This window comes from Triturus cristatus, chromosome 1_1, assembly GCF_964204655.1.
Source record: "Triturus cristatus chromosome 1_1, aTriCri1.1, whole genome shotgun sequence".
Taxonomy (NCBI): domain Eukaryota; kingdom Metazoa; phylum Chordata; class Amphibia; order Caudata; family Salamandridae; genus Triturus; species Triturus cristatus.
Window position 1 is genome coordinate 752,934,939 of NC_140579.1, and position 15,061 is coordinate 752,949,999.

Here is a 15,061-nt window from a genome sequence, read left to right on the forward strand (position 1 = left end):
TTGGGGGGGGCGGGAGGGGGCGCAAGTGGAACTGGGGGTGCGGGAGGGCAGGCTGCCGCTGCCGGCGCAACCGGGCAGCCTGCGAAGAGTGGGGGAGCCACCACTGGGGCGTGTTGGAATTTCAACAAGGGATTCTGCACCCGCCACCCCTGCAAATTTAAACACGAGTGTTCTAAGTGTGGTGGCAAGCACCCGGTCACGCAGTGTTTCACCTTGGCCACCCCGTCCGAGCAATGGCGGGTCACGAAAGGAAGGGGGCAGGCTGGGCCAAAGGGCTCCTACACCGGTTAGTGTGGAGGCCATGGGTCCGTGGCTCTCCCGCTACCCTGATCAGGTGGCGGCGCTGCGGCTGTTTTGGGGGTTCACGGAAGGTTTTCGAGTGGGGTACCAGGGGCCACGGGAGTGCAGGTGGGCGGAGAATTTGCGGTCAGCAAAGGAGTTGCCGAACGTCGTGGAGGCTAAATTGCGCAAAGAGGTGTCGGAGGGTCGCGTGGCCGGCCCGTTTGACACGTGGCCGCTGCCCGAGCTCATCATATCCCCGTTGGGGGTGGTTCCAAAAAAGGAACCTGGCGAGTTTCGCTTGATCCACCATTTGTCTTGGCCTGAGGGGCGGTCAGTGAATGATTTCATCGCGGAGGAGGATTCCCGGGTGTTGTATGCGTCGGTGGATGATGCGATTGGATTGGTGCGGCTGTGTGGGCGGGGGGCGGAATTGGCCAAGTGTGACATCAAGTCGGCGTTTCGCCTTCTGCCGATTCACCCGGAGGATTTCTCGTTGCTGGGCATGCAGTTCGGTGGGGCCATTTTTGTGGACAAGGTGTTGCCTATGGGGTGCGCGGTATCCTGTGCGCTGTTCGAGACTTTCAGTTCCTTTTTGCAATGGGCTTTCACTGACAGGGCGGGGCACCGGTTGGTGTCCCACTATTTGGATGATTTCTTGTTTGTGGGCCGTGGTCAGACGGGGGAATGTGGGGCGGCTTTGGGCCAGTTTCAGAGGATGGCGGGGGAGTTTGGTGTGCCGTTGGCGCCGGAAAAAACGGCCGGGCCCAGTTGTTGTCTGGCGTTTTTGGGGATTGAATTGGATTCTGTGGAGTGGATGGCGCGCCTCCCCCAGCAGAAGGTTTTGGAGATACAGGAGTGTCTGAGCCAAGTGATGGTGCAACGGAAGATTGATCTGAGGTCCGTCCAGCGTTTACTGGGCTTGCTGAACTTTGCGTGCCGAGTGGTGCGGGCGGGTAGGACGTTTTGCAGGCGGCTCGGTTTGGCCATGTCAGGGGCTGTGTTGCCCCATCACCGGGTGCGGATTTCGGTGGGTGTCCGGGCGGATCTGCGAGTGTGGCAGGGGTTCCTGAGTGACTTCAATGGGGTCTCCTTGGACTTTGCAGATGACAACATGGTGTGGCAAGTGCAGATTTTCTCGGACGCGGCTGGGGCGCGCGGCTTTGGTGTGTTCTGGGATGGTCGGTGGTGTGCGGAGCAGTGGCCGGCGCACTGGCTGGCACAGGGCAGGAGCATTGCGTTTCTGGAGTTCTTCCCGCTGTTGGTGGCGCTGCAGGTGTGGGGGCAGGAATTCCGGAACCGATCGGTGCTTTTTCATGTGGACAACATGACGGTGGTGGAACTGGTGAACCATCAGAGGGCGAGGGACCTGCGGGTGCTGCGCTTGCTGCGAAGTTTTATGCTGCTGTGCTTGCGCTTGAATGTGCTGTTTCGCGCGAAACATGTGCCGGGCGCTAGCAATGACATCGCGGATGCATTGTCTCGTTCGCAGTGGCAGCGTTTCCGAAGGTTGGCGCCCGGAGCGGACTTTGCCAAGACCAAGGTGCCGGAGGGTATCTGGAGCTGGGGGGAGTGAGAGTGGTGAATCTGGTGGAGCAGTCTGTTGCCGAGTCCACGCGGCGGACTTATCGTATGGCATGGGTGGAGTTGGGGGCGTTCTTGGGTTGGTCGCGGGAGGACTGGCGGATGTCTCAGGGTGAGTGTGAAGCGGGTGTCGTGCGCTATGTTTTGCACTGCATGGACAGGGGTTTGTCGTCAGTGACAATTGCAGGGAAATTGGCAGGGATTTCTTTCTATGGGAAGATCTATCTGGGTTTTGATCCGGCCAAGGGTGAGTTGTTGAGCAGGATGCTGAAGGGCTGGACGAGGGAGCGGGGGGGGCGGGAGGGAGCGCCGTTGCGCCAGGCGATCACTTTTGGCCTGTTGGTGGATGTTTTGGGAGAGTTGGGGGTTTTGTGTTACGATCGGTATGAGTTGGCGTTGTTCCGCCTGTGTATGACGTGGATGTTCTTCGGGGCCTTTCGGGTTTCAGAGTTGCTGGGGGGTAGGGGGGGAATGGGGTTGAGGTTTGAGGATGTACGTGTGGACGGGGGACGCCTGGGGATATGGCTGGGGCGTTCCAAGACGGATCAGGTTGGCAGAGGCACGTGGGTGTGGCTGAATGCGTCGGGGGAGTTGGCAGCGTGCCCGGTGCGGGAGTGGAGCAGTTTTTGCGGGCAGTGTGGCCGTTTGGCGGGGGAAATTTTCTGTCATGCCTCTGGGAAACGGGTCACGGCTTACCAGCTCTTGGCGGTACTGCGCATGGCGTTGCGGCGCTTAGGGAGAGACCCGGCGGGGTTTGGGACTCACTCCTTCCGGATCGGCGCGGCGACGGCGGCGGCACGGCTGGGCTGGTCCTGGGATAAGATCAGGAAGATTGGTAGATGGCGTTCGCGCTGCTGCGAGCGGTACGTGAGGAAGTAGGACGGAAGGGTGCGCGGCGGCTGTGTGAGCGTTTTGTGTGCCCCTTTCTTGTTTCTAATGCTCCTTTTTTCTTCGTAGGTTGTGTTGGGGGTCCTGGAGCCAAGACGGTTACCTGGATAGTGGGACATTCATTTGTGCATTGGGCTGCCAAGTTTGCTGACAGGCAGGTGTACGGGCGTAGCCTGGGCCTGAGAAGCTGCAGTCATGAGGTTTTCTGGTGGGGTAGGAGTGGGATGCGATGGGGAGAACTTTTGCCTTGGCTCACGAAGAAGGTCTCGCAGCAGGGCTGTCCGGATCTGCTTGTCATTCACCTGGGAGAGAACGATCTGGTGCGACAGTCGGCGGTGTCCTTGATCTACTTAATGCAGCGGGACTTGGCAGCGATCAAACGCAATCTGGCTGGCGCTTGTATTGTGTGGACAGAGTTCATTCCCAGAAAGTTTTGGAGGGGGGCGCTGAAGCCCGCGGCGGTGGAACGCGCCCGCAGAAAATTAAATAGGGCAATGAGAGTTTTTTGTGAGGACTGTGGGATCAAGGTGCTGGCGCATCCTGGTCTGCGGCTTGAAGAGCCCTTGCTTTTTAGGGCTGATGGCGTGCACCTTTCGCACATGGGAAACGCCTACTATATGATGGAGATGAGGGATTTTATCAGTGGGCTGTGGAATGAGTCGATCTGGTGTAGGAGGCGGTGAGGGCGAAAGGTGCACTTGTGTGGGGTGGGGCAGGTAACCGCCCTCCGGGGGTTCCCTGGTTGGCAGATTGGGGAGGGGGGAGGAGTCCATGACGGGCATACTCACCCTCCCGGGGAGGGGGATACTGGGGAGAACGTGGGGGTGCGTCAGAGCAGTGGACGACGAATGGAGATGGTGGTGGAGTTTTGGAAGAGAAGTGAGGAAGCGAAAGGAAGTGAGAAGGTTGCGGTGTGAAGTGGGTATGGAGTAGTTGGAGGCTTGGAGAGTATGGGTAGTGAGGAATGTTGTTGTTGGGGATTGTTGGGGATTTGTGTTATGTTTCTGGTTATGGTTGTCCAACCCTGTCCTAATAAAATGGCCTTTTACGCAAAGTACCTTGCGTGGACTGATTATTGCGCGAGGAGGCCCCCGGGGGAAGTAAGACCAGCGGTCTAGTCTTCCCCCGGGGAGTTCGCGCAAATAGAAGGACAGGGGAGGAAGGGGTGGGATAAGGGGTGGGGTCGCAGGTAGGGTTAAAAGGGGCAGGAAGAGGAAGTCCTTCCTCTTCCATTCCCCAGCGCCTCAGGGAGGGTAGTTAGTGGACCGTTGGCCACCCACCCACCCGGCAATTGCATGACTAGTTGAGGAGGTCATGTTTTTTCAGCGTGCCAGTTTAGGACGGGTTGTGTGTGTGCGTGTTGGGCAGATTGGGGAGGGGGGAGGAGTCCATGACGGGCATACTCACCCTCCCGGGGAGGGGGATACTGGGGAGAACGTGGGGGTGCGTCAGAGCAGTGGACGACGAATGGAGATGGTGGTGGAGTTTTGGAAGAGAAGTGAGGAAGCGAAAGGAAGTGAGAAGGTTGCGGTGTGAAGTGGGTATGGAGTAGTTGGAGGCTTGGAGAGTATGGGTAGTGAGGAATGTTGTTGTTGGGGATTGTTGGGGATTTGTGTTATGTTTCTGGTTATGGTTGTCCAACCCTGTCCTAATAAAATGGCCTTTTACGCAAAGTACCTTGCGTGGACTGATTATTGCGCGATTGAGAATGCGGCCGGGAAGGAAAGTCGGGCTCTCCTGGGAACAGCCCCACTCCCAGGATTTCGCCCTATACAGCCTCCGGCAGTCCCACCAAGGGTAGGCGGCCCCACAGCCCGCCCCAGGCAACCCCCAGCCAGCCAACTCAACAAACTTTTACATGGGGAGGAGGGCGATGCTGGTATCGGCCGAGAATGCTTCCGTACTTGGTGCTTCCCGCTACGGGACGAGCCCCCTGGGTGCTAGGCAACACCCGGAATGGGAGCCAATCCCAGCACGGCTTCCCCGGCTTGCCTGCAATGACGCACCCAGGGCTTCCAAGGCACCCGGGCCGTAGCGGCGATGTTGGGCAGGCAGAACTCCACTTTACCATGCGGTTGGAGGGCCCGGCCTGCGGCGGTGATCACTGGGGGCACCAGCATGTCCCAACCACAGCACTCCCGCAGCCCAGCGCACTCCGGCCAGGGATGGCGGCGATGACGTCACGGCCTCCAGTACTTCAGATACTTGCCAGCGCTACACCGCACTATGGGCCGCTTTCAGAGGCGCTCTCTGCCCAGGCCGGCAGCGGTGAATCCAGACTCTCAGTGCTTCCAGTCCATAGCACCACACGCAGCATTTGGGATCCCGGGCAGCGGCGGTGATGTCTGGCTCACAGCGCAATCCAGATCAGTTACAGTCCCCAGGCAGCAGCGGTGAGTTCTTCCCACAGCGCTTTTAGAGCACAGCGCAGTTGGGGGCCCAGGCTGGCAGCGGTGATGCGGACAACAGTTTGCGCTGCAGAGGCAGTCTACAGTTATGATCACACGTTGCTGCCCTAGGAACCTAGGAAGTCCCCACTAGGCAGGGGGGAACAGTTCACAGCAGGTTATGGAGACACTCTGGAGATGTTACCTCAGTCTCCCTGGCAGGGCAAGATCAGCAGTCAGTAGGGCAGCTCAGCACGTTGGGGCAGCAGATCCTAAGAGCAGTCAGCCTCAACAGTGTGGCAATCCTCCTTGCACCGCAGTCACCACTCCTGCAGAGAGTTATGCTGGTCCAGCAGTGTAACAGAGATGTGTGGCCAGAACCCTCCCTATTATACCCTAAGGTCAGGTGACCGGGAGGGGCAGCACTTTCTGGAATAATCTAGGGGGTTGGAAATCTCTGGAAAAATCTAGGAGGCTCTGGGGTGTTCCCTTTCTTTTCTACCTGTCTGTCAACCGGTACAAAAGGCGGGCCCGTGAAGGCTACAGTTGCAAAAAGTCCCAGTCCGTGCAGACTATCAGCATGCAGATGGAGGGTGGGCCTCACTGCATTAGCAGGGCCTATGGCTAATACACTAGTGTCACCATGCTTTTAAGGGAGAGCACCTGCACCTCAGCACTGTTTAGCAGTGGTAAGGGGCCCAGAGTCCTAAGTCCAACAAAAATGTGTGGACCAGTGGGAGGCAAAGAGGGCAAAAAAAATGTAGGGGAAGACCACGCTAGGGCTGACAGGTATAACAGGTCCCATAACATAGGAAGATGAATTTAGAATAACCAGGTTTTCCAGTTGTTTTTTAAACAGTTTACGATCTGTGATAGTGCGAATATGTGTTGGAAGCTTGTTCCATTCTTGAGGGGCCAGGTGGGAGAAATATATACCACAATTTCTGGGTTTTTGAGTTCTCAGAGGGGTCAGAAGGTCATTAGAATCTGCTTGACCAGAGTCTCTGAGTGTGCCCTCTTTGTGGGCGCTGAAGCTGCATTGACTGTCTCTAGTGAGTTCTTCACATGCAGCCCTGTAGAGAAGCGTTGGGTGTCCTTGAGTTCCTCACTTGTGGTCCTGCAGAGGCAGCGACTGGGAGGCCCTCCATGTTCCTCCGAAGCTGGTAAATTTCCTGTAATCCCCCCACAGGCGGGGGGAGGGAGTACAAGGTTCTTGGTGCTGGTCCTCAGTCATGGCTTAACCCCTTCAGTGCCCGCCCCTTTCCCCGCCCTGTGCCGGCCGTTGCATTAGCGGGCGGGGTTTATGACGAGCTGGTCTCGTCATGGGCACAGCGCAACCGCGGCCCATGACGAGACCAGCTCGTCATAGGCATTGAAGAGGTTAAAGTTGAGCCTGCTTGAGTCACTTCTGTGGCCTTCTCACAATCATAATGGTCTTAACCAGACCACGCTCCTTGCCTTACCCCAGTGGCCTCCCCCCGGCATTTTGGGTCGCCGTCCTCACTCTGTACATGGGTGATGGCCTGATGGGTACAGCAGCTATCTTCATGGCGGCCCCACCTGGCATATGGGGTCGCCAACTTCAGGTCACATACAGGCTATGCCCCGATCAGCATGATAGTAATCTTCACGGCAGCCCCACCTAGCATACGGAGGCGCTGACTTCACTATGTACATGGGGTACAGCCTGATCGTCACTGCAGTAAGCTTCACGGCGACCCCACCTGACATGCTGGGTAGCCGCCTTCGCTCCTGCACACAAGCAATGACCTGATCAGTGCAACAAAGTCCAGGGCAGCCTTCCTCTGGCATATCCCTACCCATGGGCAATGACCCGATTAGTGTAGCAGCTGTCTTCTCACACCTTGCTACAGGGAGTCAGTCGTTAGGATCTCCCACGCTTTCCCTTCAACACTTTCCTCACAGGGTACACTGGTCTTGCCAAGCAGGCAGGCACTGATGTGCAAGGCTCCAGGGGCAGGTAGTTTGGATTCTCTGGCTGATATTCCCTCACTCAGCTGGGAGACTGGCAGGCCTTGGCCCCCAGTCCCCATCACTGCAGAAGTCTTGCAGAGCTTCCCCTTTTTGTTAAGGTCAACCTGCTGTTTGACAGTTGACAATTTTAAGGGTCTCAAGCTCCCCTTTTATAGTCCATTTCCAGGCACCAAATGTAATTTAGATGCAGAGTCTTTGAAGTTTATGTTGGGGGTCTGTTTCTTATTGAAGAGCCCTCTCCTTTTCCCTGCTCTTCATCCAAAAAGCGGTCTGTCACAGCAGGAGAGACTTTAAATCCGATTGCCCCAAAACACATGCCATGGGAGTGACCAGAGGTTCACACCTGGATGTCAGCCACAGTGACATGTGTATCAATAGGTTATATCAGGACCTCACCCCTACTCTATATTATTATATTATCAGCCCCATCTCCTTCCTCATATGTGACCAGGCTCCTTCTTAGTTTCCTTCTCTCTGAATCAAAGAGCATCCTGTGAAGTAATTGAAGAGCCTGGGTCTCCCTTCCTCTAATGAGGTCCACCCAGCTCACAGGAATGCAGCAATGTCCAAATCTGTCTGGGGGGATTCCTCTAACTCTTCATGCTCCTCCAGTTAGCCCTGGTTCTCCCAACATAGAACCCAGATTCTTCCATGTATTGTACCATTCACGGGCAAACATACAACCTGCACATGCATGTAAAACACAAGCACTGCACAGCACTACATCTCCCATGTATGTACTATTCACAACCACACATACACCCAGTACATGTGTATAACCAACACACACTGCACAGCACTGCATCATCCCTGAATTGTACCATTCACAGGCATATTTACAACCAGTACATGTATAACACACACTGCACAGCACTACACAACACACTGATGTAGGCCAAGGGTTAGTCAAGCACACAGCAGTAGAACTTAAAATATGTGAGTCGGTAGCCCTCACTCCAGTGACATGGGTAAAAAGGCATATTGACTCCTAGTGATCACTACACGGTATGCTAGCACTACTGCCCTTGTGCTGCTTCACCCGTGGCAACGGTAGTAGGTTTTCACCACTGTGAAAATAGCACTATGAGTGCCCCTCACAGTCCACAAAGACTGCAATCTGTGAGACTGGCCTGTGTCATGGTGCACACGCATGATCAATGTTCACCCATGACAATAAAAATCAGCATCGGGGATCCAGACATCATTACATTTGGGGTGAACAAAGTAAACACAAGGAGATGATGGACAGAGCACTGAAACTTTTCAGGCACTCACCCCCAGTCACAGATCTGGGTGGAATCCATCATCGTTCTTTAGCTCACTTTGCCACCCCAGTTCAGACACAGCTATATGCAAATCAGTCTTGATCCTGTGCCTCATGGGAACAGTCCAGCCCGAACTGCCAAGCCATGTCTTCCCTGGACTGGAAACAAGCATCCTGGGACCGATTTCGGGCTAATAGCCCTCATCAGCCAAGCTAGCTTGAATCCAGTGGCAAAGTGAGCAAGGGACTCACGTCTGGGAATACCCTGCCAACTTAGGGTGAACAAAGCAAACACAAGGAGATGATGGACGGAGCACTGAAACTTTTCAGACGCTCACCCCCAGTCACAGATCTGGGTTGAATCCATCATCGTTCTTTAGCTCACTTTGCCACCCCAGTTCAGACACAGATATATGCAAATCAGTCTTGAGCCTGTGCCTCATGGGAACAGTCCAGCCCAAACTGCCAAGCCATGTCTTCCCTGGACCGGAAACAAGCATCCTGGGACCGGTTTTGGGCTAACAGCCCTCATCAGCCAGGCTAGCTTGAATCCAGTGGCAAAGTGAGCAAGGGGCCTACGTCTGGGCATACCCTGCCAACTTAGGGTGAATAAAGCAAACACAAGGAGATTATGGATGGAGCACTGAAACTGGAATGGCATGGTGAGCAAAAAAACAATGGATTTAGGCCCAGATCTCTGTACTGGGGTGAATGTATGACATTGTTCTGCATTCTGTCCATCAGCTGTTGGTTTTACATTTGTCACCCCGAGTGAGACGGGTATGCCCAGACGTGGGTCCCGTGCTCTCCATGCCACTGGAATGAAGCTATCCTGGCTGAAGAGGGGTGAAATCCCGAAACCGGTCCTAGGATGCTTATTTCCAGTCCAGGGAGGACCTGGCTTGGCTGTTCGGGCTGGACTGTTCCCATGAGGCACAAAGACAAGACTGATTTGCATTTGGCTGGGTCCAAACTGGAATGGCATGGTGAGAAAAAAAACAAGGGATTTAGGCCCAGATCTCTGTACTGGGGTGAATGTATGACATTGTTCTGCATTCTGTCCGTCAACTGTTGTTTTTGCATCATTACATTTGGTACACTTAGGAAACAGGTGCAATTCCACCACCATGCAAGCGACTTTTCTATCCCAACAATGGCCCAGGCATTTTTTGTTGTTGAGGTATTTGCAGTTTTTTGCTGACAAAATTTCACTTGGGGATTTATCATGAAAAATTGTACTTAGAACGCACTACTTGCCCCAGACCCAAAAACTTTATCCCCTAACCATTCTGCATTAGACTTGACAAGGGGCGCTTTAGTGTGCCTAAAATATTAATGTTTAGATACCTACAGCAAAGAAAACAACCTTATAGTAAACCTTGAGAAAACCAAGATACGACATGGAAAACAAAATCCATGTGCACTTAGTTGCTGGCCTTCGGGAACATTGAGAGGGTTACCAATTATGAATACTTAAAAATGTGGCTGTCAGCTTCTCCTTATATTTTTCCCATTCGAATATTTTTTTCTATTCGAACACTCGTGCATTGCATCGCGTTTTCTGTTTATTAGGAGACATTCGTTGTTTATGGTCGGTTGGTTGCCTACATTTTCATAAGAGGAGGGATTCTAGACCCATCCGTTGTGAGTCTTTCTTCTATTTTTTCTATTCGGGGTGTGTATAAACCGTGACCTGTCACACGACGTGACGGACGTACTTCACGTACGATACCGACGCGTGGTGTAACACGGAAGTCTTTGGAGTTCTTCGACATAGGTGAGTCTCGGAGGTGTAGCTCAATACACGTGATTCTGCACTTTTGTTATTTGGTTTGTAACCGTATCTCACGGATGGTTCTCTTGTATGTTTTAGAGCCAAAATGGACCTTTTCTTTTAAAATACTGATGGGGCTTATTTGGAACTATTGGTTGACTGTGACGGGTAAGCGTTGTTATAATTATTGGTCCTTTTTGCATTCATGATGTCATGGGTCGCAACGACTGGTGACCGTCTTGATTATTTTCAGAGTGACGATCTTTTGCAGATCACAGCAAGATTGCGCTTGGGTAAGCCATTAATACAATTGTACATGGGCACTTTTTGTTTTTAGGACTAGTAACACAGTGGTACGTGGCAATTCTCAAGTAGCGCACAGCATTTGGTTTCATAAAGGTTGATGCGCACGTTGTCGTTTTGGAGATGGGCTTTCTGTTCACTTCTTTTCCTTTTTGAGTCTTTACACCGAGTGCAAATCCTATCAGTAATTTTGTACTTTGTCCTAATAATTCCTCAATTTACATTTGTGTGGTTTTTTGTTGTAGCTCTGGAAGGAGGACCTCAAGACACTACCACAGAATATTACTGATTATTGTGTTTAACATATCCCCTGATGAAGGGGTCTGTATTAACCCGAAATGCTTTGGGACTGTCTTTTTAAATTTTGACTTCTGTCTATTGCATATTTGTCAACTTGCCAAATAACTTTTGTTGGACAACATTACACTAACGTACAATGCTTCTTGTTTAACAAGCACTGTTTATGTTTAAGAGTTTTATACTGAATTCAAGTACAGGTGTACAATTATTTTTGTCTTTATTGAAATCATTAATATATAAAAAAATTCTGATTTACAACGTTCACTTGTGTTTATATTTGTAGAGACCTTTGTGTCCCAGCTGTGCTTCACGTAGGTTATGGTTTTCCACAACCTCCTTTTCACATGATCATATCCATTAGGGACGTAGGGCCACATCCCGAACGTGAATGCACGCAATAAAGAACTTTTAAATCTAGCTTTATCATCTTCACATTTTGACTCACTTGTATATACTAGGTGTGCAGGCCCACTCTCTTTTTTTGCAATTTACTTTATTGAGCCCACTTGTGGACCAGCATCCGCATAAACATGTCCTGGAAAGACATAGCAGATCTCACCACTAATCAAGCAGAAACTAAAGCTTACTCAGCAGATGAGGCCACATCGATTTACTCTTTGGTTAAAGAGGCACAGACTTTTAGTTCCTCCTCTGGAACTTCAACGCAACAATGACAACAACTCGAATACATAATGAGGAAGGAAATCAACCAACGTCTCCATGCTACCACGCTCATTGAGTATCACAAAGTTAAAAGGATTCGTAGAGGATTGAGGATTGCCCTAAGACCCATGCTTTTTAAATACAACAAATCATTTATGTCCCGTTGGTATGCGATTTTGAACAAGTGCTCCTTGGATTTAATTCTATTAATTGTTGAAGAAATTTAATCAATATTGAATGAACTCGCGCATGATATCAGTATACTTAAGGATGAGATTTCACAAAGAATGGAGCAGGATTATTGGGACCAGATTTTGGAGGACATCAATAATAGATTGGATGTACATGCTAGAGAAGTGCACAAACGTAAGATTAGGAAATTTAAAAGAGATACCATCGATTATAAACTGGACGAGGTGTATTCATGGGCTGAAGCCTATGCTCAGAAAAGCTCTTTTAAAAAATCTGGAACCACCTCATCTGAGGAAAGTATAGCTAACAAACAAGATTTGTCTCTTCAACGACCTGCAGTGGGGTTATTTACCCAAACTAGTGGACAAACAGGAGAATCCGCAACAACATCCACCACAAAACCATCTTTTTTAGCCGAAGGCCAATCGTCAAAGTCACCACCGGACAAAACCAACACATCTGTAAACAACATACCCGCAGGGGAAAAATCAAAAAAGCCAACAGAAACGGGCAGACCACAGAGGATTCTCAAAAAACCAGTTTGCTAGTCATGAATATTTCGCATAGAAAATTAAGCACAGAAGAGTTAAATGTATTGAACAGAGGTATATCCTTTGTTCCGACTTACACATCTAGCAGTTTGGAAACGGAAATATCACTCTTTAAGTTCATGCGAAAATTAAGACTTAGATGGTTCTTTTCAACTAATACAACTACTGAAGAGGGGGCTTTAATCTCACCGCCCTTCCGTCCAAAGAGCAAATTCATGTCTCCACTTTCTCAAAAATCTCTGGAAACTTTTGAGATTCTGGTAAAGAACGATTTGGAAAACATTCAATACAAAAAAAAAAAAACGTTCTAATCTATCTCATAAAGAATCACGTACTTTGAATGCACTACGACAGGAGAAAACACTTACATTCCAACCGGCTGACAAAGGGGGAGCCCTGGTGGTTCTCGACACAGACTATTACACACGCAGTGTTAATGAACATGTAAAGAATACAGATACCTATATTGAAATGGATCAGGATCCCACTAAAGAATTTTTTAAAGTATTAAGCTGCATCTTACAAAAAGGAGTGGATGATGGTAACATTGATGAGAACACAAAAAAATTCTTATTCAAGCCGACACCAAGGATTCCTCACATATATATGCTTCCGAAGATGCATAAGGACAAGTTATTCCCACCTTTTAGGCCCATAGTAGCAGGTTGTGGGTCTATCCATGAAGCTGTAGGACACTATCTGGATTATTATCTACAACCTCTAGTACAGTCTTGGGAGACGTACATTAAGGACACTACAGACTGTCTGTTGAAATTGGAAGCGGCCAGACATTATTTTGAGGAAGACATTTTGTTATGTACTATTGACGTGGTTGCTCTCTACACATCTATAGCTCATGATGAGGGACTGGAGGCGGTAGAATGGAGACTATTGCAATCATCTATGACAAAGGACAAAAGCATTTTTCTTTTGGAACTGTTACATTTTTCACTATATCACAGTTATTTTTCGTGGGAGGATAAATATTATTTACAGATCACAGGCACTTCAATGGGCTTTCCTGGAGCCCCAGCATACGCAAATACTTTTATGGCTTACTTTGAACACCAACACATTTTGCAAAATCATACATGGCGCAAGAATGCGGCTATTTTCTTACGGTATATTGATGATATACTGGTTATATGGAAAGGTTCTAAAAATCTCCTGGAGCAATGCATTATAGAATTGAATCTCTGCAATCCAAGAATACAATTTACACATGATATTCAATCAGAGAAGATTCACTTATTGAATATTGAGATTCATAAATCCATCACAGGTTTAACAACAACAGTTTACAGAAAGACCACAGATGTCAACAATGCTCTACATTATACGAGCGCACACCCACATTCTTTGAAGAAACATTTGCCGGTTTCTCAATTGACAAGAATTAAGAGAATAACCTCAGACACTCACAGATGCCACATTTCCATAAAGGATCAATTGGATAAATATAGAGATAGAGGTTATCCTGAAGACATGCTCTTGGAAGCAGAGCAGAAAGTTGCCCTAAAAAAACGTGAGGATCTGTTATTGCCAACTCGCAAAAATCCCAATAAACGAGAAGTCTTCGTGTTAAAATATTCTGCTCAAGCATCACAAATAAAAACTATTATCAGAAAACGGTGGGATATCATTGAGCAGGAGGCTGACTTCATGGGATTATTCCAGGATCCACCACTATTTGCACATACGAGACCGAAAAATCTGAGGGAACTTTTAAAAAAACATAATAGCACCAGAAGTTTGAATCATACAGGCATGAAGAAATGCTATAATTGTGGGCAATGTGGTAACGTAATTCCGGGAAAAATTTTCACGCACCCCCGAACTGGTCAAAAGATAACACTTCACCACACATCCGATTGCAACACCGAGGGGGTGATCTATGCCATTAAATGCCCCTGCGGGTTAGTGTACGTAGGGAGAACAAGTCGTATAATCAAAACTAGGGTAATAGAACACAAAAGTAGGATTCACAACAAAAATATGAATTCTTCCCTAGTAGCCCATTGGGTAAATGCAGCACACACAATCCCTCAGCTAAGATTTACAATTCTAGAACGCATTCATATGACGCCAGGAACTGATATGAACACTGTCTTAGCATGTAGGGAGACACACTGGATTACGTTTTTGGGTATAGTGATTCCTGGAGGACTCAATGATCATTATGAATTATTATGTTTTGTTTAAACCTTACACTTGTGTTATAGCATATAATTCACTATCAGTTATTTTCATTGTACAGGATTTGCACTCGCAGCTTCTCTCACTCCTTTTCACGTTCATTGGACCTATCACGTGGTTACATCCCAATATCAGACCTGTTACTCTCTTATCAAGAAGAATATACCCTCTTTAGATCACGTCTTATTTATCAGACGATTGATTTACATTTGTTTCCAATCTATTTCAACACAAATTCAAAAAATATTTTTTCCATTCGAATATTTTTTTCTATTCGAACACTTGTGCATTGCATCGCGTTTTCTGTTTATTAGGAGACATTCGTTGTTTATGATCGGTTGGTTGCCTACATTTTCATAAGAGGAGGGATTCTAGACTCATCCGTTGTGAGTCTGTCTTCTATTTTTTCTATTCGGGGTGTGTATAAACCGTGACCCGTCACACGACGTGACGGACGCACTTCACTTATGATACCGACGCGTGGTGTAACACGGAAGTCTTTGGAGTTCTTCGACATACGTGAGTCTCGGAGGTGTAGCTCAATACACGTGATTCTGCACTTTTGTTATTTGGTTTGTAACCGTAGCTCACGGATGGTTCTCTTGTATGTTTTAGAGCCAAAATGGACCTTTTCTTTTAAAATACTGATGGGGCTTATTTGGAACTATTGGTTGACTGTGACGGG